Source organism: Bidens hawaiensis, unplaced genomic scaffold (genome assembly GCF_021521415.1).
Source record: "Bidens hawaiensis isolate Kalapana, Puna unplaced genomic scaffold, B.hawaiensis_p1.1 tig00029276_1, whole genome shotgun sequence".
NCBI classification, from domain to species: domain Eukaryota; kingdom Viridiplantae; phylum Streptophyta; class Magnoliopsida; order Asterales; family Asteraceae; genus Bidens; species Bidens hawaiensis.
The window spans coordinates 26,363-50,461 of NW_027494822.1; the positions used below are offsets into that span (position 1 = coordinate 26,363).

At 32.2% G+C, this 24,099-nt stretch overlaps 2 long non-coding RNA genes across 3 annotated transcripts; both read right to left on the reverse strand.

Annotated features, from left to right (window-relative positions):
• Nucleotides 1-1,160: 1,160 nt before the first annotated feature.
• LOC143578481 (uncharacterized) lies at nucleotides 1,161-2,871 on the reverse strand. Its single transcript, XR_013143271.1, has 3 exons — nucleotides 2,603-2,871; nucleotides 1,868-2,032; nucleotides 1,161-1,741 (listed from the first exon to the last, which is right to left on the reverse strand). It is a non-coding gene; the product is annotated as an uncharacterized LOC143578481 (long non-coding RNA).
• Nucleotides 2,872-10,511: 7,640 nt separating this feature from the next.
• Nucleotides 10,512-20,701, reverse strand: LOC143578470 (uncharacterized). Of its 2 annotated transcripts, XR_013143268.1 has the most exons (3): nucleotides 20,519-20,701; nucleotides 19,558-20,061; nucleotides 10,512-10,632 (listed from the first exon to the last, which is right to left on the reverse strand). It is a non-coding gene; the product is annotated as an uncharacterized LOC143578470 (long non-coding RNA). The 2 variants fall into 2 exon arrangements; XR_013143267.1 differs by lacking the exon at nucleotides 10,512-10,632 and having other exon boundaries at nucleotides 19,438-20,061.
• Nucleotides 20,702-24,099: the final 3,398 nt, after the last annotated feature.

A 24,099-nucleotide genomic window follows, 5' to 3' on the forward strand; every position in this document is an offset into this window, starting at 1 on the left:
CGATACCTCGATAAAAAAGAAAAGAAAACATAACAAAGAAACGAATGAAAATTTGATTGTTAAATATTGTGATACATATATATGTGTTTAAGTATATATGATTATATTCTTTGTTATGAAAATATTATTTAATGAATAAAGAGTATTTTTAAATAATAAAAGAAAAGATTACGTTTCTTAGAGAAAAAGAAACGTCGGGTTTTCATATAAACTAAAGGTTTATAATTTACTTTTAAACAAGAGGTTTTCCAGTAAATAAGAATTGAACTAAAGGTTTAATCGAGGATTGAGATATAAGACTAAAGGTCTTAATCCGGATCGTGTATCCAACTAACAAATATTTATACTCATAACTATAGGTTCGAGATAAAGAAAGAGAAAGACCCTTGGACGGTGAGTGAAGGCGATCCTAAAGAGATAAGGTGAATATGCCCCCAAACTTTTAATCTTGTTTTCAAATGAGTCAAACTTGTTATATGAGTTGTTTACAAGGAACTATGTGTTCTTAAAACCGTTATAACTATGGGTATGAACCTAGCCCTCAGGATGTGGTATACATATGTCTGGATCCTTACATAGGTGGTACTATGCGATGTATGGGCATGATCGCACCACCCTTGGTCGTAGGACGCTCTCTGCAGGGAGTACGACCGTTGTGTATATTTACGGGTACTTAACTAAGTCAAACGTTGCGGTATTTGTGAGGTGACCTAGTGTAGAGGCTCTAGTTTATAATGTGTTATTTGACTTTGTTATTCCTAAGCCACGTTGGGCCGAGGCAGGCGTAGTCTCGAGGGGTAATAAAGTAAAAGAAAGTATTTATGCGTCAGCGTGTTCACCAACATTCGTTGTTGACGTATTTTATTACATTTTGCAGGTGAACAAAGTTAGAGCTTGAAATGACGAAGTACTATGATATCCGATGGCTCGGATGAATTTTGTATAAACTTAATATGATGGTTTTGTAACTATAAAACACATAAATGTTTTGTTAACTTAACGGGTATTTTATAATCCCGTCTTATATATATATGTTACATTTTCGATCTTTAAAGTTTTATAAGTCTTCCGCAAATAAACGTAACTCTGATCTATTTACAATTACGATACCAACTATTGAGTCACGCTCCTAGGCCCTAGACGGGGGTGTGACAACACATTGGTTGACCAAAGTTGGAGCAAGGTTCACGGTCCGGTTTTGGGACCAAATCGCTTTTAAGCTAGTGTGGTCCGGTTTTTGGCATCAACCTGACCTGATTTGTACGTGGCATCAACAACAACAATGACATCCTATGAAGTTAAAAGAGTTATGTAGCCATAGTTTATGTCATGAAACTAACGCGTTTTTGTCATTTATATCGTCTTCATTATTCATTATACGGATTTCATATTTATTTTAATCGAATCAGCTAGCTACAAACACGTCACACAACCAAATCTTCAACTACTCTTGTTGTTACACATGACAAGAAGACATAGAAAATTCACACATTTTGATTCTTTATTGTGTTGACTGACTTTTACTTCTGCTCATCTTGACTAAAATGTTCCACAAGTTTGGAACACAAACCCCTCGAGGCGTCTCGGTTTGATGGGTATAAGAGGATTCCTCGTAGCGTTGAGATCTTTCTTGCGGAATGCATACGGGTCTAGGGAAATATAAGGTTCCATTGTCTCGTGGTCTTAGTCCGATTAGTCGGCCTAGTGACACACTATTGTCTTGAAAGAATGATGTCGTTGACTGTTTGGTAAAATGATTATTAGATAATAGTAACAAAAAAATACACTATTGTCTTGAAAGTTGAAAGAATGAGCCTAATTCTAGTGTATTATACGGGTTCTAAAGCTAGTGAAAAGACTGGATTACCTCGGCGTCAAAGTTGGATGATGAAAACGAGGAAAAGCTTGATGAGGGACCATGAAACGTGTTTGGTTCTCTTGTAACCGTGTCAGCCTCTACACTCTCTCTTATACTAAGTCTCGTGTTCATACTACCCAACCCGAATGGCCATCCACTTGGCGCCTCACGACCCTGTCAATAATACTTTTCAAACTTCAAAACTTCAAAACTTCAACAAACAAGAAAATGCATCGATCACAAGGCCACAAGGGCAGTCTGACTTTATCAGTGGTCACATTAGTAATTTCTTCATCTTTTCATGACCAGACTGGGTTGAGATCGAACCCGTAGCCAGAAAACAAGAACCATGAAGTTGGTCCAGGATCGGTCGGCCTGTTCGGCCGGTCCATTCCGGTTTCCGCGCACCCAACATTATGCAAGCCCATCTTTCTTTAAACTTATGAAGCTAAGTACATATTAATAGTGATATTTGAAGAAATTTAACTTCTTATAATATGTTTTATTCATAAGAAAAGGACAAGTTCGTTCATCAAAGTTGTCTCCTAAAAGATTTCTATCCACTAGTTTAACTATAATAACAAATAAATTAATTATTGTACAAATAATAAAATTTCATGTCTAACTGAAGTAGATCTACGATCATAAAAAAATGAACCTAACCAACAAAATGTTAAAACTAACATGAATTAATCACAAAGATGGAGTACTACAATTAATGAACATTAAATTAGTGTGACATACCTGAAAAATCATGAAGAAATGGTTCAGAAGATTAAAGGGTGGAGAAGAAGACAATGATTACAAGAATCACGTAATAATTTGTAGCTATATATTCATCGATGTATTCGAGTATTTATGTGAAATTTGGCGTACACGAGGACGAGGACCCAAATTTTCTTCAATAATAAATAAAAGTACATAAGAGGTGGCTGTTTACGTGGGTCATGGGTCCACGCTTTCATATCATATTGTCCCACATGAAAATATACATATACATACATGTATCATGTATGTATAAAATACATAAGAACACACAGACACACATGTATGTGTATTCATAGATAACAATAAATATAAGTATTATGAATATTTAACGATACCATGCCAATCCATGAGTAATATTATATACTTTTTCCTCGGGATTTTGATAATATTACACTGATCTAGGCTTAGCACTTTCACACGAAGATGTATTAATTTATTCGTATAACGCTTATTTAAAATTTTCATGTTTGAACCGTATATTAACATTGTGTTGCTCGTGAGTTAAATAAGATTGACTCGCTAAAAATAAAAACAAGTCGAAATCAAGCCTTCAGTTGACTCAAAGTAGGGCTTGAAATATCGAGCTTGATTGTTTGAGAATGCATGAGTTTGCTTATATTAACTTAACATGCCAATAATTTCTTTAAATGTTGCCTCCTACACTTAACTATGAGCTTGGATTTCTAATATCTATAGAACATATTGTGTGGTACTTTTATACAACCGGATCATTTTTGTCTTACTTTATATCTCATATATAAATGCCGTACTTTTATTATATTTTTTTTCATATGTAACTTAATAATATAAAAAAATAGCTTATTATGATAAAATAATAAATTATAAAAAAGAATGTAAAAGATGATAAGGGTGTATAAAAATGTGAGGATATTTACTAACAATGATATATAGATGAAAAAAGTGTTTTGAAGAATTAATGTAGTACTAACAATGGTATTACTATCAATGATAATTAATTAGCCATTTAACATGTGACATTTTCTTTAAAGTAAATTTCTTTACACAAATGTTTTTTAATCGGCTCTTGCAAATATTTAAACTCATCTTTACACATTTGTTTTTAAAGGGTAAACATCATATTATTAGACAACATAGATTATGAGTTGCACGCTACAAATGACAATAATAATAAAAAAAAAAGTAACAAATGGCCTCTTAAACAAATTAAATTTTAAAACAAATTAAAAAAATGCTATTAATAAATTTGAGATGATCTATATAACCTGAGATAGTGAGGATCACATTCACACAAGCGTAACTCGATATACACTAAGGCCATGTGTTATATCCATACTTTACCCTTTAAAACAATTCATCACATCAGCATCATATCATCATCATACCACGATTCTTTTCCACTACTCAATCTGTGTTATACCCCAATTCTTACCACTCAACAAATTATATAAAGGGTCTTCGCTTCATGCGCACAATCTTTGGTGCCAAATCAACACCATTCTTTGCCATTCTTAAGATATACACACAACCTAAATGAGTTTATGCCATGTAAAAAGTAGTGCTGCTCTAAAGAACACACCAATACAACATGTTATGACCAAAAATGTGTTTTTCTAATAAAAAATTCGAAAAATTAGAAATTCGCTCAAATCTAGTTCCATATTTAAATTTATATTTTAAATAGATCTAGATTCAACAGCCAAAGTAGACATAAATGGTTAGGTCGTATTTGATTTAGTCACAATTCAAAATTTCGATTTCATTGATGGAGAGTGTAGACCAGATGTTAATCACAAATATTGACAGATGGATAATGAGGTGTAGAATAGTCTTCGTCCAATTTAATAAATTTGTTCAACCCCATAACTAAAAAAGATGATCAAAAGATTACACCATGTTTTTTGTGTTTATGGTATACTAAATTAAACGGCTTGTCCATCTACTTATTAAAAGCATAATACTTTTTTTAGTATATATAATGTACAAGTTCATACTAAAGCGGCAATTCTTAACACGACACAAAAATAATCACATTTTGTGTGGTTATTTCTAATAAGTTAAATATACATGTTCAGATTGGCAAGTTTAACTCATTTGATGAAAAGGGCCGTGCTAACATGCTTAACTCGCCTAGTTATATATATCGATCTAACAAACCACTTACAATTTAGTAAGAGATTTTAAAAAAAGTACTGTCAATTCGTCGGACAGTGTAATTCGTTTATTATTAGCATGTTTATAATTGGATTACAACATATGTACAACCTGTCATACTGTTAGATTCATTTAGGTAAATGATATATACGGATCGTGCCGGGTCACATGAAGTTAATTGTGTTTACGTTAGGGTTAATGTCGTTGGCATGAACAAAAGTTTTGTCAATTAATTAAACTTGTCAACCAGACACGACGACACAGTTGGCTCCTTTTAAGCTCAATATGTTAGCACAACACGTTTATAACTTTATCAAAGCTTGTAAACTTGTAGACAACCAATTTAATTCATTTATAGCATATTTACTATCCATTAACCCAAACTTTCTAAAACATTTAATTCCTTTAGATAAACACGTTACATGAGTCATGTTTGAGTCACACAATTTTTAGTGTGTTAACTTAAAAATGTTTTAACATGAATAAATGCATGGCTAATACTCATGTTTAACAATTTTAACCTTACAACATAAACAATTAATCTATCAATTTGGTACAATCACCAAAGGGCTTGTAGGCTTGTAGCATAGAGATATTACGGTGTTGATTCCAGTATAATGAACAAATGTATACATTTATCAGCTAGATTAGATGGCGTGTAAGTCGCCTTTAGAGAATTTAACTAGATACAATCACCGGCCAACTAGGCACTAGACGCAGTTACTACTTACTAGTCACCAACCGGTATTAACTGAATTTAACTCTTCCATTGCTTAAACTAGTACTGAGATTTTAACTAACAGTACGTTGAGAAGTAAGACTAAGACTTGTATTATGAAAGTGACTTTGGACCCTAAAGATGGGGTCACTCTCCAGTCTTTATCATTATTGCGTAGACCTAACTCCCAACCCTATTAATAAATGACCATTTCTTCTTTCTTTGAAACCATTACTTTTACATGGGCAACTAACAAATGCGAGGGGTGGTTTTGTCTTTTACCATAATAGTACATGACCAACCTAGGCATTGTTTTTGACGGATATGATCAACCATCTCCACCGACACTTCGTTTAAGGATGCCCTAACTCATTTATGCAACACTATTCGTCCTTTTCTACATGTGACATTATTATATTTATTATGGGTGTAAATCATGTTGGGTTGATGGATTGGCGGGTTAGCTAGTTGAATTCATCAACCCTAACCTGACTTATATATTTATTTGTATCGTGTCGTGTCGAACCCATATCATGTTTCGGATTGATTGATTTTGTGTTCATTTACGAATCATGCCTTAGGGGTCATTTGATTTTTATTGGGAGTGGAATTTTGTGCCCAATTGAAAGTTCCAACAAAACTTTGCTAATTTCGGTTCGTCATTGTCAAACGAAATTGGATTCCAAATCAATTTTAGGGAAGACGGTTTAAACGGGTTAATATCTGACAGGTCAACCCATTTTTTAATAGGTCGTGTTCCAATCGACTCATTTTTAAACGGTTAGGTTTTGACCTATATAAGAAAACATGTCATGTCGACTGACCCATAAGGCCATAACCTCTTTCTCCATGTCGAGTTATGGTTTAGCCATGTCGGCCGATCCAAAACTTAACTAGTCAAACAATTAAACAAATTAAAACAGATTAAAACCCTTTTATTAATAATATGTCCACTTTTTAATAATATGTCAAGTATAGAAGTTAGTTATATTTCTTAAATCAAAATCAACGTAAACCAAATGAGACGGCACTCCTTGCATCGACATGCATGTCATTACTTTTAATTAAAAGTATTGTCCCATCAATTGGTAGACTTTCTATTAAACAAGTATAGTGGTGTGAGCGTCAAACTATTTATCTACTTCTTATCTTGTGTATACGTCCACCGATAATTTAGCTATATAAGAATTTATGGATTTGGATTATGACTTTAAATTTGAGTTTTTTATATTAAAGTTTAAGATCATTGATAAAATACTAATAAAAACAAATTATTTTTATTAAGTAAATAACATTAGGCAAAAGTACTAATACATTATTTAGTTTGTAGTTCACTAATAAATAAGAAAATAAAATATATTGTTCTGTACAAAAATAATAAATAAATAAGTAAATAAAATATATTATTCAACATTTTAAAGTTGTAGCCTTAATACTTGAGCCAGTGCAAATAGAGGTGTACAAAAAACCCGAACTCAAAATCAAACTCGAAAAAAACCTGAACCGGTTTTTCTATACCTGAGTTTCTAATACCTGAACCCGTACCCGACCCTAAAGATGCACAAAAAACCTGATTTGTACCCACTAATACCCGAAAACCCGAACCGGGTTTTACAAATACCCGGAACTGGGTCCTTCAAATACCTAATATTACTCGAAAAATACCCAGAAACTAATCATAAAAGGTTCAACTTCTTAAAAAATCCAATATATATCCAAAAAATACCCAAAAAAGCCAAAAAATACCTGAGAATAAGGTTTTTTCAATACCCGAAAATATGGTATTCAAATACCATGTTTTAGAATACTCGGTTTTATACCGAACCCGACCTGGGTATTGCCAATACCCGTTTTTCCAATACCCGGTCATACCCGAACTGGTTCGGGTATTTGAAAATCCCGATTTGTGCACCTCTACCCAACCCTACCCGTAGGGTACAAATAGGGTATGCATTTCGATACTAAAACTCGAACCGGACCTGATTTGTAGCTATTAATACCCGAAAAACCCGAACTGGTTCCATACCCAGAACCGGGTTTTTCCAATACCCGAAACCGGTCATTTCAAAAACCCAATCTGTACCCGAAAAATTCCTTAAAAATGCCCGAAAAATACCCCTAAAAGTGCAATCTCTTAAAAAATCCAATCTATACCTGGAAAAAAAGCCAAAAAAAAAACCTCGTAAATAAGGTATTTTCAATACCCAAAAATAGGGTATTCAAATACCCGGTTTTAGAATACCTGGTTCTATACCCGACCCGAACCCGATGCATAGGATATGGTTTTTATAGACAATACCCGGACCCGACCGCGACCCCGACCTGGGTATTACCAATACCTGATTTTCCAGTACCAGTCATACCCGAAACCGCGTATTTGAAAAACCCGATTTGTGCACCTCTAAGTGCAAATACTGATTTTATATTAATTTGTATGGGCTTTTCTTTTAAGCCTGATAGTTACCCATCTAGTATGTTTGGGCCAGAACTTAAATTAAGTACGTTTTGTTCATTAAGCAAGCTAATGGACTAATGGAGTAAAGCTTATTAAATAGACGGGCCCATTAACATTTACTCTAATAAGGTCAACGTCGATCGATTGGGTTTAGGTAACCAAGGTCGAAGGCAAGGGTATAGTGGAAAGATATAACCACTGTTTTTTTCTAAGAGAGAATTAATATCGTGATCTTAAATAAATATGAAGACCTTAGACCTTGATAAGATAGTGATTATTGAGAAAGAAAGCATGTCATGCAGTATAGTTGGATAGAGAATTATCACAAATTACAAAATAAGTGAATTATACAGTCATGAGAATCTTTTTATAATTTGTTATTTTGATTTTCATTTTTCGTTACTTGGATGGAATCGTTTTCAGCAATCTCATTGCCATAACAATAAACGTCATTAATCATAGAATGATAACGAAAACCGTAATTCTAACATATGCAGAGTTTTTATTCATATGATCTCTAATTTATCCTTCATAAGTTCTACAAGTTGATTTAATTAACTAAACTTTGTTAAGAACCTATTTAAAAGTTTCTAGATTACACAATTAATATATTTATATTTATATAAAGTATAAAGCAAGATCATTTTAAGGTGACTTTTTGACTTTGATGAATCTCCCAAGTCCCAATTAGACTACATTCCACCTATATTCCGGAAGGAAGAAAAAAAACATATACATATTTCATAACACAAAAACAAAAACAAAAAGCAAACTAAAGTTTTTAAAATAAAGGAAACACCTATTGATTTGGTAGTTCAAACTTCAAATGTAAATGTGACTGTGAGTGCTTCATTCTACATGAAAAGGTAGGTAATATTCTATACACTTTTGCCAAGAATCCAAAGCAAAAATGATGTTTTTATTTTTTTTATAAGAGGATTAGAGGAATGTTAATTATCAAAAATTTTGATGCATGACATATAATCCGAAAATCTTAAAAAATATAAAGTAGTTGAAAGATGTATAACATCGAAGTTTCAATACGAATCATCTTAGAATATGTTATTTATTATGATAATTTGGATATATTAAGAACCACCGAGCTGGCACGCTAGGTGGCAATGAGGTGGACGTCATGAGCCTCTCGCATTACAGTTGCTTTCACTAGAGTTAGAACAAAATGTCATTTTTATGAGTGAGAGGTTTTGTTGTAAGAGATGATTTTTTTTTAACTTCTATTTTGATGATGAATTCATATTACAAACATATGGGTCCATTAGAAGGGTACAAACTATAGAAGGGGTCCAGGTCCCTAATGACTTGTCAAGACTCAAGGATCCAACCATCCTCCCTCCATAAGATGCTCTTAAATGCATCTAGGGCTGTAAACGAGCCGAGTTGAGCCGAGCCAGAGTGTGCTCGAGCTCGAGCTCAAACTTACTCGAGCTGGCTCGACCTCGGCTCGTTTTTTTTATCGAGCTGAAAAATCCAGCTCGAACTCGGCTCGTTTAAAGGCTTGAGCTCGTCGAGCCAGTCTCCTTTAATTTTTTTGAATTTTTTTATTTTTTATTTTTTAATTTTTTAATTTCTTATTTTACAAGTTTTGATATATAAAAGATAAAAAAAAATAATTTTAACATACATATTATAAAAATTAATAATTAGAACTTTATATGTTTTATTTTCGTTATTATTTTATAAGGTTTTAGGTATCGAGTGACATAATATATGTATAAGTATGATATTATTATATATAGATATTAAAATTTAGGGTTTAATCTAAACGAGCCAACGAGCCGAGCTAACGAGTCGAGCCAAAACCGAGCCACGAGCTGAGCTGATCCTGGCTCGAGCTCGGCTCGTTCAGAAATCGAGCCGAGTCGAGCCGAGCTCATTTAGAATCGAGCTTTTTCGAGCCGAGCTTTTTTCGAGCTTTTTTCGAGCGAGTTTCGAGCGAGCCGCGAGCCTTTTGAACACCCCTAAATGCATCACCGAAAGAGCCTTCCTTTTCTCTAATTAACTTTTTATCTACTACACCTATTAGTAGTAGGTGAAGTTATCTTTTCCCCCGGCCCGGCAGTAGGAGATTTTTCACCTTTGTTGACATGACTTGGTGTTTGCGTGAAGTAAGAAACAAATCTCTTTTGTTTTCAATTTATGGTTGGCCGACCCGGGGGGGGGGGGGGGGGGGGGGCTGAGCCCGACTTATAAGGGTCACATGAGTGTTTACATTAAATTCGGGTGATTAATTGTGATTGTGGATTTGTACCAAGGGTTTTAGGCCTAAGTGGTATCGAGTGTTGAAAAAATATGTGAGGTCGTATTTTACAATTGGATTACCTAGATGATTGCATGGCTTTTATTTATTGGTAGCTCAAAATAAAATTTAACTCCCTCCTTTCAATGATATATTTAAAATGATCATTATTGAATTGGTCACATGTTGATCATAAGTGGAAATCACTATATGCTATACATAATAAGTATGTTGGCTTTTCTTTTTTTCTTTTTTGGCAATACTAGTGTGTGATATTTAATACGTTTTACAATTATACTTATCTATATTGGCCAATCAAACCATTAAATATACATAAAATCTTATTTATGAATTGCTCATAAAGGTATAACATTTAATCTCATACCACTTTATTTCCAAGCATAATTTGACCATGCATGATTACACAAGACAAAATGATTTGACTTTATCTTCCCTAAATAAGAACATAACGTAATTAATAATCATAACACCTTTAAAAACACCATATAAACTTAGAACTGAGTAAAAAGATGAAAATACCCTCAAGGATTGAACTGATCTTCTTCGTTTTGATACCCCCCACTGAAATTGAACCTATCATATTAGTACTTCTCATTATTCCCAAAATACCCTTGTGTGTCGTACTCATTTTTGGAATTAAATCTCCTTTCATTCACGTTTGCATTGTCATACGAGTACTTATCATTCCCAAAATACCCTTGTGTGTCGTACTCATTTCTGGAATTAAATCCCCTTCCATTCACATTTGAATTATAATTATTAGTTTCCATATTAACATCGTAAAGTACTTCCTATTCTACAAGAACCTCGTATCACTCATTCCCTGCTTCTCGGGGTTGTACATGTTTCCATTGTTACGTGTACCAAACTGCATCTGCGAGTTGTACCTTCCATTCTCCACCTGCTTCTCGGAGTTGTACTTATTGCCAACATCTTCCGTCTCCATAAACCTTGCATCATCAAGCCCTTGCTTCTCAGAGTTGTACGTATTGCCACCATTTTCCGTCTCCATAAACCTTGCGTCGTCAAACCCTTGCTTCTCAGAGTTGTACATATTGCCGCCATTTGTTTCCTGTGCATGAAAATGAAAAAAACATATCTAAATACATAAAAACTGGAAAAAAAAGAAACAAATCCGACAATTTGGTAAATATTATATCCTTGAATAATGTTGTATGATCTTCACGTGAAAACTTCTATTGCTTCATCTGGTAAACATTATGATCATTTTGTGTTTCTCTGCATCAACAAGACTAACCAAACTTGTTTTGATGGGTTAGTAAAATATAAATACATATCTTTCTTACCTGAAATATGTGTTTTAACCCATTCTGATGTTTCCTAGCAGGACACATGCCGATAAATATAAATATAGAAAATAATAATCATATATACCTAGTAGTATGACATAATGCGCATTGCATTTAATTATGGTATTTTCGAACCAATAATGTTTCATATTATGATAGACAATGATATAGAGTCATTTTTAGACATCCTTTAATATGCTAAAATGATTAAATTTGTCCATGGTAAAATGTCTCTGCATTTTCTAGATGCACTTTGATGGATTTATAAGCATATAATTACACATATACTCGAACTATAAGTCGAACAATAATCACACTATGTCAAGGTCTTTCAAAAAAAAATTTCTCTATAAAAGCTCGTAGGTTTCTCTTTGTGATATGTACATCATTGTAAATTGTGATTATAATGACCATTTAAGAGTAATATTTTGATAAAAGTATGGCTAATTATATCCAACTTATCTCCCTCTTTATCAAAATATCTCTTGAGTTGTGTCAAGCTCAATCCAAATAATTTACGTAATAAGCAATCCATGCATTTACCTATCCATCATGGACTTCTTTCAACTTGACAAATGATGCATATGCATTCACTTTTCCAGGATTTTTGTTGCATAATTTGCTCATTAACACACCATTTTGTATCACATATCAAAAATCCATATTGTACGATTTATTTGTTTATTGAGATATTGTACTCATCACGTACATTTTCTTCTATGTGTATGCTTGTTGATGCAAATAATCAATTAATTTTTTAAATATTCAATTACCTTAGGAAACTCTTCAGGAGTTTCATTTATGTTCAACATATTCAATAATCGTAAAGTATTCAAACATGACTCTATACACAACAATCATTATGTTCTCGAGAACTTAATTTACATTTTTGATAATTCAAATTCTTCATAGATTTTCTTGTAAACTCTCAGTATCAACTGAATAACAATATTTAGTGGACGCGTATCAATTCTCTCTTTATATTACCAGACTGTTTAGTTATCGGAAAGTCATTGCTTCCACCACTGGAAAATGTGTCTCCTCATAATTAATCATGGGTCTTTGCAAAAATTCTTGTGCCATCAGTTTTGCCTTATATCACTTGATAAATTTTCATAACTCATATACAATATCCGTTTGTATCTAACACATCTAACACATTTTACAACTTTAGTTGTACGGACTGCTGGTCCAACAAACTTTCCGTTATTTAGAGAATTCAACTCTGCCTTGTTTGCGTCTTTTCACTTTGGCCAATCATTTTTCGTAGTCAGATTTATAATCTTGATCCTCATTATCATCATTTATATAAAAGTATAGCGACGTCGACTTTATTTCGATTCCATATATCTGTGTAGACATGATACAATATAATTTATTGAGAGCTCTTTGTTTTCTGGTACCTAAGGTTCTTCAAGAACCATTATGTCTAATCTCTTTCAAGAGACCTTTTTATTGTACATCGACTTGACCATCTTTATTACTTGCTCCAATTTTCGAGGAAATTTTACCTTTAGAATCGATTGGTCTACCATGTTACACGCGTGTATTAGACTCATTATCAATATGCGTTTGTCCTTCTTAGACAACTTTAATTGGAGCATTAGCAGTTGGTATATGTGTCTTAGATAGACACTCTATTTTGGTCAGTGAATTGTCTGGTAATTGATTCGTTAAGTTGTATACATGAATTATCCTTTGAATTTTCAGTTTATATAACTTAGTTTGAGGATCAATGATAATTCATTCCAACTAAATTCATTTTCCAACTGCCTTATTTCTCCCCCTGATGTTGGGAACATCGATTCACTAAAATGAAGACCAATGAGCCATAATCAAATATCACAATAATGGCTCTAAGTATTACATCATATATATTTAATACCAACATAAATTCCCAACTTACTTTGTGGCCTCATCATTGTGTCTTGCGGTGGATTATTTTCAATATATAACACATATGAAATATTAGATGAGATATATTTGGTTACTGACAAAAAACCAATTGCAATGGGGAGGAAGTATCATAACTTGTTGGCTTGATTTGAATTAGTTTAAAAACATGTAAAATCATATGTACTCAAATACAAACATGAACCTTTGCTCTCGTGATAATTGCATTTGCAACCAATTACAGACGTTGAGTAATCGTCTTTAACAAAACAATTTATGTAAAAACATAACTTGTTATAAAGTTCAACACTTATTCCAATGATCATTATTAACTTGGGAATAAAATTCATTATTATAACCAAATGTAAATATACTAAGTTGGAATAATATGCTTGCTATCTTATTATCTAAGCCATAGATCATGCAAACATCGAGTTGCGATCTTGATAACCATTTAGACGATGCATCGGTTTTGAAAAACACTAAATGGTATCATGTGAGCATATGTGTATCGTTTCTCAATTCCATAATATTTAGGGATTCGCGCCCCCTTCAATTGGTAAATAAATGATTTCCCTTGAGAGCAATATTACATGTATATTTATTATGAATAATCTTTTGGTTCCTCAATAAATTTCACATCATTGACTCGGTGTGGTCTAACCTGTCACGCCATAAGATGATCAAGATCCATAAACTTCAGGTTTATGATCGTATATGTATCATGCTTCTTTAGTACAAGATTGTAAATATGAGTGAACGTTGTATTATCGTTTCAAACGATCATGTGATTTCACTTTTGTATTTCCAGATTTTGTTCTCATATATGATCAATCTCTTTGCCACATGTGGTGGTCGATCTCATTATTAGCATGAAAAACATTATAATTTCGATAGCCGATCTCATTATTAATATAATCATTGTTACAATTTTTTTATTATGTTCATGATCACAACAATCAGTGCGTATTCACATTCACTTCGGGAAATGATATCAAACCAAACACTTTTCATGGTTTATTCATAATTTTCTCGGACATAGATACAAAATCACTTCAAACCCTTCATACGGTTTAATGATATGCTACTTCAGAGCATATTTTAGGTTTAACAAATGAAAAATGGTCTTATCCGATTTTTCCTCATAATTAATCTTCTCTTCATATAACAAGTAATGAGAAGTAATTACATGAATGAGTCATATAAAGATTTATCATGCTATATTTTATAATATTCAATAAGATTTAGGAAAAGTGACACTTAAAAGTCTCATATTTGAACATACTCTTTCATGATAGTAATAATAAAACACAACTTTGATTTAGTTGTTCTATCAAATAGTATCCATATCTATATGTATATATAAAAAAAACATGCACACTACAAGGTGTACATAAAGACATAACGTTATAACATGCATGTCGCAATATAAAGAGGGTTATAATAAACCTTTACGAAATAACATTTTTATCACTTATAAACAACAATATATAACATAAAGTATCATCGGTCACAGCTAGTCAACTATAATATTTGACATTTTAACTTGAAATATACACAAATATCTAAACCAGAATTAAAGTTGCTACAGCTTTCACTCAAGGATGTTTTATTTTAATTGCTACAGAAAATTATCATAAACAACATACTTATACACCTTTAAAGTATGTGTATAACGACATAAATATTCATATAGATATTGTGTTCAAATCGACTCTAGAATTTTACGCTATAATATTGATTAATACTCAAATTGTATTCTGGATTTGATTTCTCTTTTAATAAATATATTGCTAAGAATTAATTGATAAAAGAAAATATAAAATCAAACCCTAAAAATCTTATTCTATAAAATTTATCCCAGTATTATTTATCAGTAAATCAATATACCAACATGCATATAGAGTCAATAAATACATAATTATTGCTATAATTAACAAATTATTATTATTATTATTATTTGTAAAACTCGTCGAAAATAGTTTCTTTAAATGTTTTTTACAAATAATAAAACTACCGTCATTCGTTTACCGAAATAATAAAATAAAAATGTGTATTATATTAATAAACATAATCCAATATCACAACTTGATATTATTAAATCCCTACTCGTTGCGGTTAAAAATTTGATAGCCAAATAAGCCGGTTCCTTTTCCTTTGTTTGATCAAACCATAAGCATAAATAAAAAATCTAATTTATTTTCTAAAATAAACTAATAAATAAATCAAGAAAAGATCACAGTAGCTTTGTAGATCAAAATAGATTGTCAAAAACTTCAATCCACTTACGACGGGATAAAATCATAAGTTTTACTACAACAAATTTGATTTGTAGAATAAGAAATTTAAATAGATATATAAACCTAAAACCATGTGAATTACTTTTTAAAGATTTAGGTATAATAAAATAGGTGTCCGTCACAATTAAAATTATATGAATCACTTTGAGGTATGCAGGAGTGGAATAAAAATATCTTTAACACAATCCAAAATTGTATTACTTACAATATGGATCATGCATATAGATTAAAGGACAACAATATGTAAACTAAACAATGCGACTTACCTTATGATGTGTGATTCAATTCCAAAAGCAATTCGTGCTGATAACGTGTTGTGAAACAAGCCTAATAGTCAAACAATAGGAGATGAACATGTAGGGAGAAATATGAAGATTTCATTAATATGTGTGTCTTACAAAGAGGTACAATGAGATGTATATATAGGATAGGAAAACTTGAAGAGAAAGCAAATCTATATTAGGTATTGATAACCATAACATTAATATATTTATAACAGTTTTGTGGTTTAGTAAAAACGGAATTTATAGTCAATTATGGTTTTGCATTTAATAAAAGACCAAACAAAACAAATAGATTTTTATTTTCATTTTTAAATAATTATAAAAATTTAATAACGATAACTAAAATATTCTAGCCTCTCAAGTTCGAATCTTGATGGCTACACGAGTTTTCTATTAGAGTGTCCCTTCCCAGAGAGCTTGCTCTTATGGGCGGACAACTCCTGTCAACTGTCAGGGGGCTCGAAATTTTCTCGTGGAACGCCTAGCCAAACCCGGTTAGGACAGCATAGTCTTGGCCCGAGTGAGGCGGTTGGGGCTCTCTCCGAGAGCTGTGGCTGATTATTCAACCACTATGAAAGTCACCGTTCAAATATATATATATATATATATATATATATATATATATATATGATAATTACAAAAAGTAATTAATATGCGCCAAATTTTTTTCAACCCTAAATTTTAAAGCTTAAATGGCAAAACCGAAAATTGAAAACTGAACAGTTTCAAAAAGCAAACATTTTTGCTTTTGGCTCAGTTTTAGCCCAAAGCCGTCTCAAACTGAACCGTGCACACCCCTACTTACCCGAGAGAGTTGTATTGGTATGTTTGTGGTTCCTTAAATTCATTAGGGATGTCTTGAGTGCTGCTATGAATGGGGGTGGTGTATGCAACCGGGTTGTAGTTTTCCGGTAAGTAAGACGGGAGCTTGTTGTTGTTGTTGGTGGTGGTGGTGGTGGAGGGTGGAAGTTGGCCAGATTGGTGGCCGTAGAGACCGTAAGAACCGGAATATTCGGTTTGTGGGATGAACTCTGGTTGTTGTTGATCATTGGTGTTTAAGGGCTGTGATTCTTTAGGGATGTTGTTTGAGAATTTGTTAAAGAATTGGCTTTCTCTTGCATGGATGGTCAATGAAAGAGTGAGAGTGAAGAAGATGAAGAAGACATTAATGGTAGCCATGGGAGAGAGAGATTGAGTTTTTGGCTTGGTTCTTGTATTTTATGTTACTTCGGTTATTAATTTATATAGCAAGGCTTTAGGGATTCACCCATAACATAAAACGCAAATCTTTAATTTATTTCACTTTTAAAGTTTGATGGTGGTGATTTTATTATTATTTATAGGATATAGAATATTTGGCAAATCTGTATTTACTTATAGATTAAATGAGAATTCATAATTTACATTTGTACAATTAAGTTAAAGATTGTGAAATACACACTTTTCAAAAGATTATTGTGACTTTGTCAATACGGTATTGGTACAAGTTCGGAGTGCTTTTGAAGTTTGGTAGTGAAACTATAGGTCGACTGTGGCTTGGAACTTTGTTAGCTACCGAGTCTAGTACCGAAGTACGTATTTTGGTGTCAAAGTTAATGGCTAACTGCAATAATCGGTCGCTTCTGGAACAATAGCCATTTTCATCACCGTCTTGGCTAATGCCGGGCCCATGAATTTTTCTCACAGAGGTCGAAACATTTTTGGGTCGGTATTCAGTTGACTATCGTATATGAAATTTTTTTCCGATTGCGATAGGCCGTTCAAGTCAGCCAGTCATGTCATATAGAAAAATGATAATCAAACAAAATTGCATATAACAAAAAAAATACATGAAATCAATAGAAGTACATAATTAAAATACCATATATCTAAAGTTGTTTCATACGTGTTTCATTTTTTGAAATCTATCAAAAACATCATTTAGTCTGACATTCAGAGGCAAGTCTTTCTCAATAAAATAAATACACTTATCTTTTAAATTCTCATCTCTCGTCTGATTACGCAAATCGGGTTTCATGTACTTCATTGCCGAAAAGCATTTTCAATGCTTGTGGTTACGAGAGCTAACTTCAATAAAGGATACATCAACGCAATAGAAGTTAGTGAGCAAAATAATGTATATATAAATTCGAATAATTTTCTTTTAAGATTAAAGCTCTTAATTGTTGGATTCACCCAACATATTACTTGCGTCACTATAACCTTTTTTAATAGGTTAAATGTAGATTGATTGATAGGTTTGCGCTTGGGATTAAAAATTGGACATTTGGACTTAAATTTGTTTATATTAAACTCAAACTTAGTGTACTAAATTATTTATATATAATTATATAATTAAAATTTTAAATATGTAAATCTATTATTATTATGGCCGGTTTTGAAATTTCATGGGGGTCGTTTTTTAAATTTCATAAAATGTTATTTATGTATAAAATGTTATTTTTATGAGTGAGAGGTTTTATTGTAAGAGATGGTTTTTTAACTTTTATTTTGACGATGAATTCATATTACAAACTTATGGGTCCATTAGAAGGGTACAAACCATAGACGGGGTCCATGTCCCTAATAACTTGTCAAGACTAAAAGGTTCAAGCTTTCTCCATAAGATGCTCTTAAATGCATCACCGAAAGAGCCTTCATTTTCGATAATTAAATTTTGTCTACTACATCTTTTAGTAGTAGGTGAGCTTATATTTTTTCCCGGCCCGACAGTAGGAGGTTTTTCACATTTATTGACATAACTAAGTGTTGCGTGAAGGAAGAGATAAATCTCATCGGTTTTCATTTTATAGTTGGCCGACGTGAAGGGCGGAGGGGGTATGTGAGGTTGATTTGTAAGTGTCACATGTGTGTTTAAATTACATTAATTTTGGGTGATTAATTTAAACCTATATTTATGATTGTGGATTTGCACCAAGGGCTTTAGGCCTAAGTGGTGTCGAGTGTTGGAAAAATATGTTCTAAAGGAATAGATGAGAGAGAACGTGAGAAGCATTTAAGAAAAAATGTGAATTTGGGGTCACAACTGTGTTGTGTGAGTCACAATTGTGTTGTTTGAGTGGCCGCAAAGTATCAAGTTTTAATCCGATCATAATTAAGTTCTCATAACGGACCTTCGGAGGCAGAATTTCTCAGAACATGAGTTGATGGCTGGAATTACCTAGAGTTGTTTGCCATCATAAACGTATGGAGTCATTTTTATCATTAGATTACCTAAGAAAACAGGGTTTTATTCGTACAATTCCCTCCTTTCAATGATATTTAAAATGGTCATTAATGAATTGGTCACATGTTGATCATAATGAAAATGTTTAGTGGAAATCACCATACGTGGTACATAATAATTTTGTTTGTCTTTTCTATTTTTTTTCTCAATAGTTGGGTGATATTTAATACCTCTTATACTTATACTTTCTATTTTGGCACATCTAGCCATTAAATACACATAAATCTTATTTATGAATTGTTCATAAAAGTATAACATTCAAAACCCATCCATACCACTTTCTTTCCAAGCATAAATTGATCATGCATGATTACACAAGACAAAACGATTTGACTTTGTCTTCCCTAATAAGAACATAACATAATTAAGAATCATAAGTTCATAACAATTTTAAAACACCATATAAACTTAGAAACGAATGGAGAAGACGAAAATACCCTCAAGGATTGAACTGATCTTCTCCTCTTTGATACATTCCATTGGAATTGAACCTATCATACGAGTACTTCTCATCATTCCCAAAATACCCTTGTGTGTCGTACTCATTTTTGGAATTAAATCCCCTTCCATTCATGTTTGCATTATAATTATTATTTTCCATATTAACATCGTAAAAGTACTTCCCATTCTCCAAGAACCTCGTATCACTCATTCCTTGCTTCTCGGGGTTGTACATGTTCACATTGTTACGTGTACCAAACTGCATCTGCGAGTTGTACCTTTCATTCTCCACCTGCTTCTCGGAGTTGTACTTATTGCCAACATCTTCCGTCTCCATAAACTTTGCATCATCAAACCCTTGCTTCTCAGAGTTGTACACATTATCCTCTTTTGTTTCCTATGAGTAAAGTGCGCATACAAATGAAAAACTTATCTAAATCAAGATAACAAAAAAACCCAAAGAGAAAAAATTAAACCGAAACAAACACTGACGATTTGCCTTTTGTTTTTTGTAAAAAAAGAACTAGCAATCGGTTTTGATTTTGCATTTAATAAAAACCATAAAAACCTGACCGAAAATAAAGATTATTTATTTATTAGTTTCCGTAATTATTGAAATTTAATAAATATGAAACTCAAAAAATTTCGTCCAAATATATAATAATCAATTAATTATTAAATGAAAAATATATAGAATGAAATTCACTATTTTGGACATATTTTTTGTTTTGCCCTCAAATGGCAAAACCGAACCGCACCCGAACCAAAACCGAATGGTTTGAAATATTCATAAACCAAATTTTTGGTTCTGGTTAGCCAAAAACCGAATCAAACCGAACCATGCAAAACCTTACCTCGGAGTTGTACAATTTGCTTTGACCATAGTATTGGTATGTTTGTGGTTCCTTAAATTCATTAGGGATGTCTTGAGTGCTGTTATGAATGGGGGTGGTGTATGCAACCGGGTTGTAGTTTTCCGGTCAGTAAGACGGGAGCTTTTTGTTGTTGTTGGTGGTGGTGGTGGTGGTGGTGGTGGAGGGTGGAAGTTGGCCGTAGAGGCCGTAAGAACCGGAATCTTGGGTTTGTGGTATAAACTCTGGCTGTTGTTCTTGTTGTTGTTCATTGGTGTTTAAGGGTTGTGATTCTTTAGGGATATTGTTTGAGAATTTGTCAAAGAATTGGCTTTCTCTTGCATGGATGGTGGATGAAAGAGTGAGAGTGAAGAGGATGAAGAAGACATTAATGGTTGCCATGGGAAGAGAGATTGAGTTTTTGTATTTTATGTTTCTTTGGTTTCTTGATTTATATAGCAAGGACTAGCACCCATAATATGGTAAATAAATCTTTAATTTATTTCATTTCTAAAGTTTTGTGTTGGTGATTTTATTCCTTTATTGTTATCAGAATATTTGGAAAATATGCATTTACTTATAGATCAAAGGAGATTTCATAATTTACATTGGTACAAATTAAAGATTGTGAATGACACCTTGTCTATTTATGTTATTTGTTTTAATGTTTTTGACTCCTTGTGTTCTTTTGTTTTATATATCTGTTGTTTAACATAGAAATGCACATGTTACATGCTCAATAAAAATAATTATAAATGGTTATTTATGTGTCTAGGATACGTATGTTTATGTTACATACTTAACAATTAGAAATTTTACAAAAATATTATTTAAAACTATTTAGATTTTCTTATTTATGTAGTAATTTATAATTTTATATATGTATATGCATGTTCTATACATTTAATGTTTTTCTAACATAGTAACATGTTAGGTGTAAATTGGATTGGGGATATTGGGAAAGAAGAAGGATGATGATGACAGTGGTCCCTAATGCAAAATAAAACATTGACAAAAGAGCCCTTTTCTTGTGGGCCGATTTTCATTTTGTGTTTATGTTTGGAGTAAATTATCAAAACAAGGAATTGAATTATGTAATTGTGTTTTTGTACAACATAGTTGAGAGAATTTTGTCGGCCATGACAATGTGACATGAAGATATAAACTTGAAGTATTAACACTACACTCCGAAAGAGTTGTCACGTGAACGATTCTGTTGGTTCAGTTGTCATCTTTTAGTTTTCTCGTGTTGAAAGAAGTTGTAATCGACTCTTTCTAGCCGAATTCGATAAATATTTGATGTGTTAGCAGTTAGCACACTTTGATAAATTTATATCCTAAGTGCATGTTTGGTTATATAATAAGGAGGGCATTTTGGGAATTTTTGAATATAGAAAATGGATTGGAATAATGGGAAGGGCAGTATAAATGTATAATCATGCGTGGATCGTGGGGCATAAATGTGATAGCAGCATTGACGAAAGATGACAGTAAGTCATGTTTAGAGCATGCCCTCATCTACTCTCTTAACTCAAAAGTCCTTTTATACTTCTTCTATTGATGATAGCTCTATCCATCTCATCCTATCATCACTTTTTTTTAAATATAAATTATCTACTGGTTTTTGTATAAAGCATTGTTATTGTAATGCATTTTTATAGCGGTATACATAATAAAAAAAATGTTAAAATAGAAAGGGAGACAAAAGTCATCTCGGATTCTGTTTCTTCTCAAAACCCAAAACAATTTAAAATTGAAACCGGGAGATACCAGCTTGTACATCCTGGATTCCGTGATAAAAAAAATGCCTGGAACAAACCAAGGGACAGTATTCCCGACCAGCCCCGTTATTTTTTCCCACCCATTCGCGGGCTCCCCACGGACTCCACTACGTATTGTATGCTCTAATTGCAAAAGATTAAAAGATAACCTAATTTGGTATCAAATATTTTACACCCCATTTTGTCTGTGTTGGAAATTAAATTACATTTTATATCAAATATCTTGTTAATATACACACGTATTTATTTCCTTAGAAGAAGAGTTAATGTAGACAAAATCAACATTTTCTATTTTGTTAGTTTGATCCTTAAAAGATTTTTGTCAACAATTTTTATCTTTTACTATATTTAGACCAATACAATGATAAAAGCTTGTTTTTTTTATCAACCATCGCCAATAAAATATAGAGTTTGATCTTGGATAAAGTTAACGAAATTGTTGAATATTGAATAAATATTTAAACAAACATTTATAAACGTTTTCGGATAAAAATTAATAATATCGAATATATTAAATTTGTTAGGTATCAAGTAAAAGTAACTAATAAGGAAAAAAGAAATTGGTAACGTTAGGTCCAACAGTCACACTTTATTTTACCCTCAATGCAATATTTTCAGAAGAGCTAAGTTTTTAAACGTTATTACTTTTTTTTAAGTATTATTCTAAATTACTCAACTTCCTATGCCTTTTTTACTTAACTGACCTAAATGAATAAACATAAATTTTGATTATTATTTAGTGATTATTTTTTTTAATTTTTGAAGGTGATGGTGAAAAAAAAATTCTTAAATAATAAGCAAGTTTCATGAATGTTCATGTTAACGTACTGAGAACCAAAAAAAAAAAAAAATACTTACTAAATAGTAACTAAGAATCTAAGATTCATATACGTGATGCGTTCCACTAATTAGGTCACTTATAAAAAGAATAATTTATTAAAAAAAGATTAAACACATTGGAACACCTAATGAAATTTGACTTATAAAAAATTTTGAGTGATTTTTGTAGGTTATTTAGAAAACTTGGTTAGTGAGATTTTCATTTTTTAAAATCACTTTGTGTATGTTTTCATTTGTGTTTAATTTTATTTTGTATGAATGGTTTTTAGGTCTTAGACTGGAATGGTGTCGAGCTGAGGGTTTTAATTAAGATTATATGGTGTGAATTGATAAACACTTGCACATGCGTGGTTGAATTGTTTGTATGTGATTGTTATCGTGGTTGAACTGCTGAAGAGGCGATCATAAGTTGTCGGAGTTGTTCGCAAGGGTGAAAACTATGTTACAAACATTGAAATAATCCAATATAATTTTTTGGAAGAACTTAAGGATCATGCCATGTGGAGTGCATTGGATACTATTAAATGAGACATGAGTCCATGACTCGTACTAAACCAAACACAAGTACCGTTAGAATGTTTGATACACAAACATTGCCATGGTCCTATGACAATTAGCAAGTCACCTGTCTTCTTAAGAAGTAGAAAAGAAAACATAAATACATAATTTATACTTTTTGAATTTTATTGGTTTTTATAAGAGGTATTATATATAAAGAATTCGCTAACCCAAGCTACCTAAATTTTATATAAAACTATCGTCATCTTTTAATCAGTTAAAAATGAGGTGGTTAGAGAGGTTTTTCCAAACGATTTCCTTTCAGGGATGCTCAGGGATTCAAGTCTCGAGGATAAATTTGTCAAGAGTAATTTTTAAACGTGATCGCTATCCTACCCAACAAAAGAATTTAATTTATTCGGTTCGGTATTGTAACCGCCAAAATTTAGAACACTAGTGTGGTCA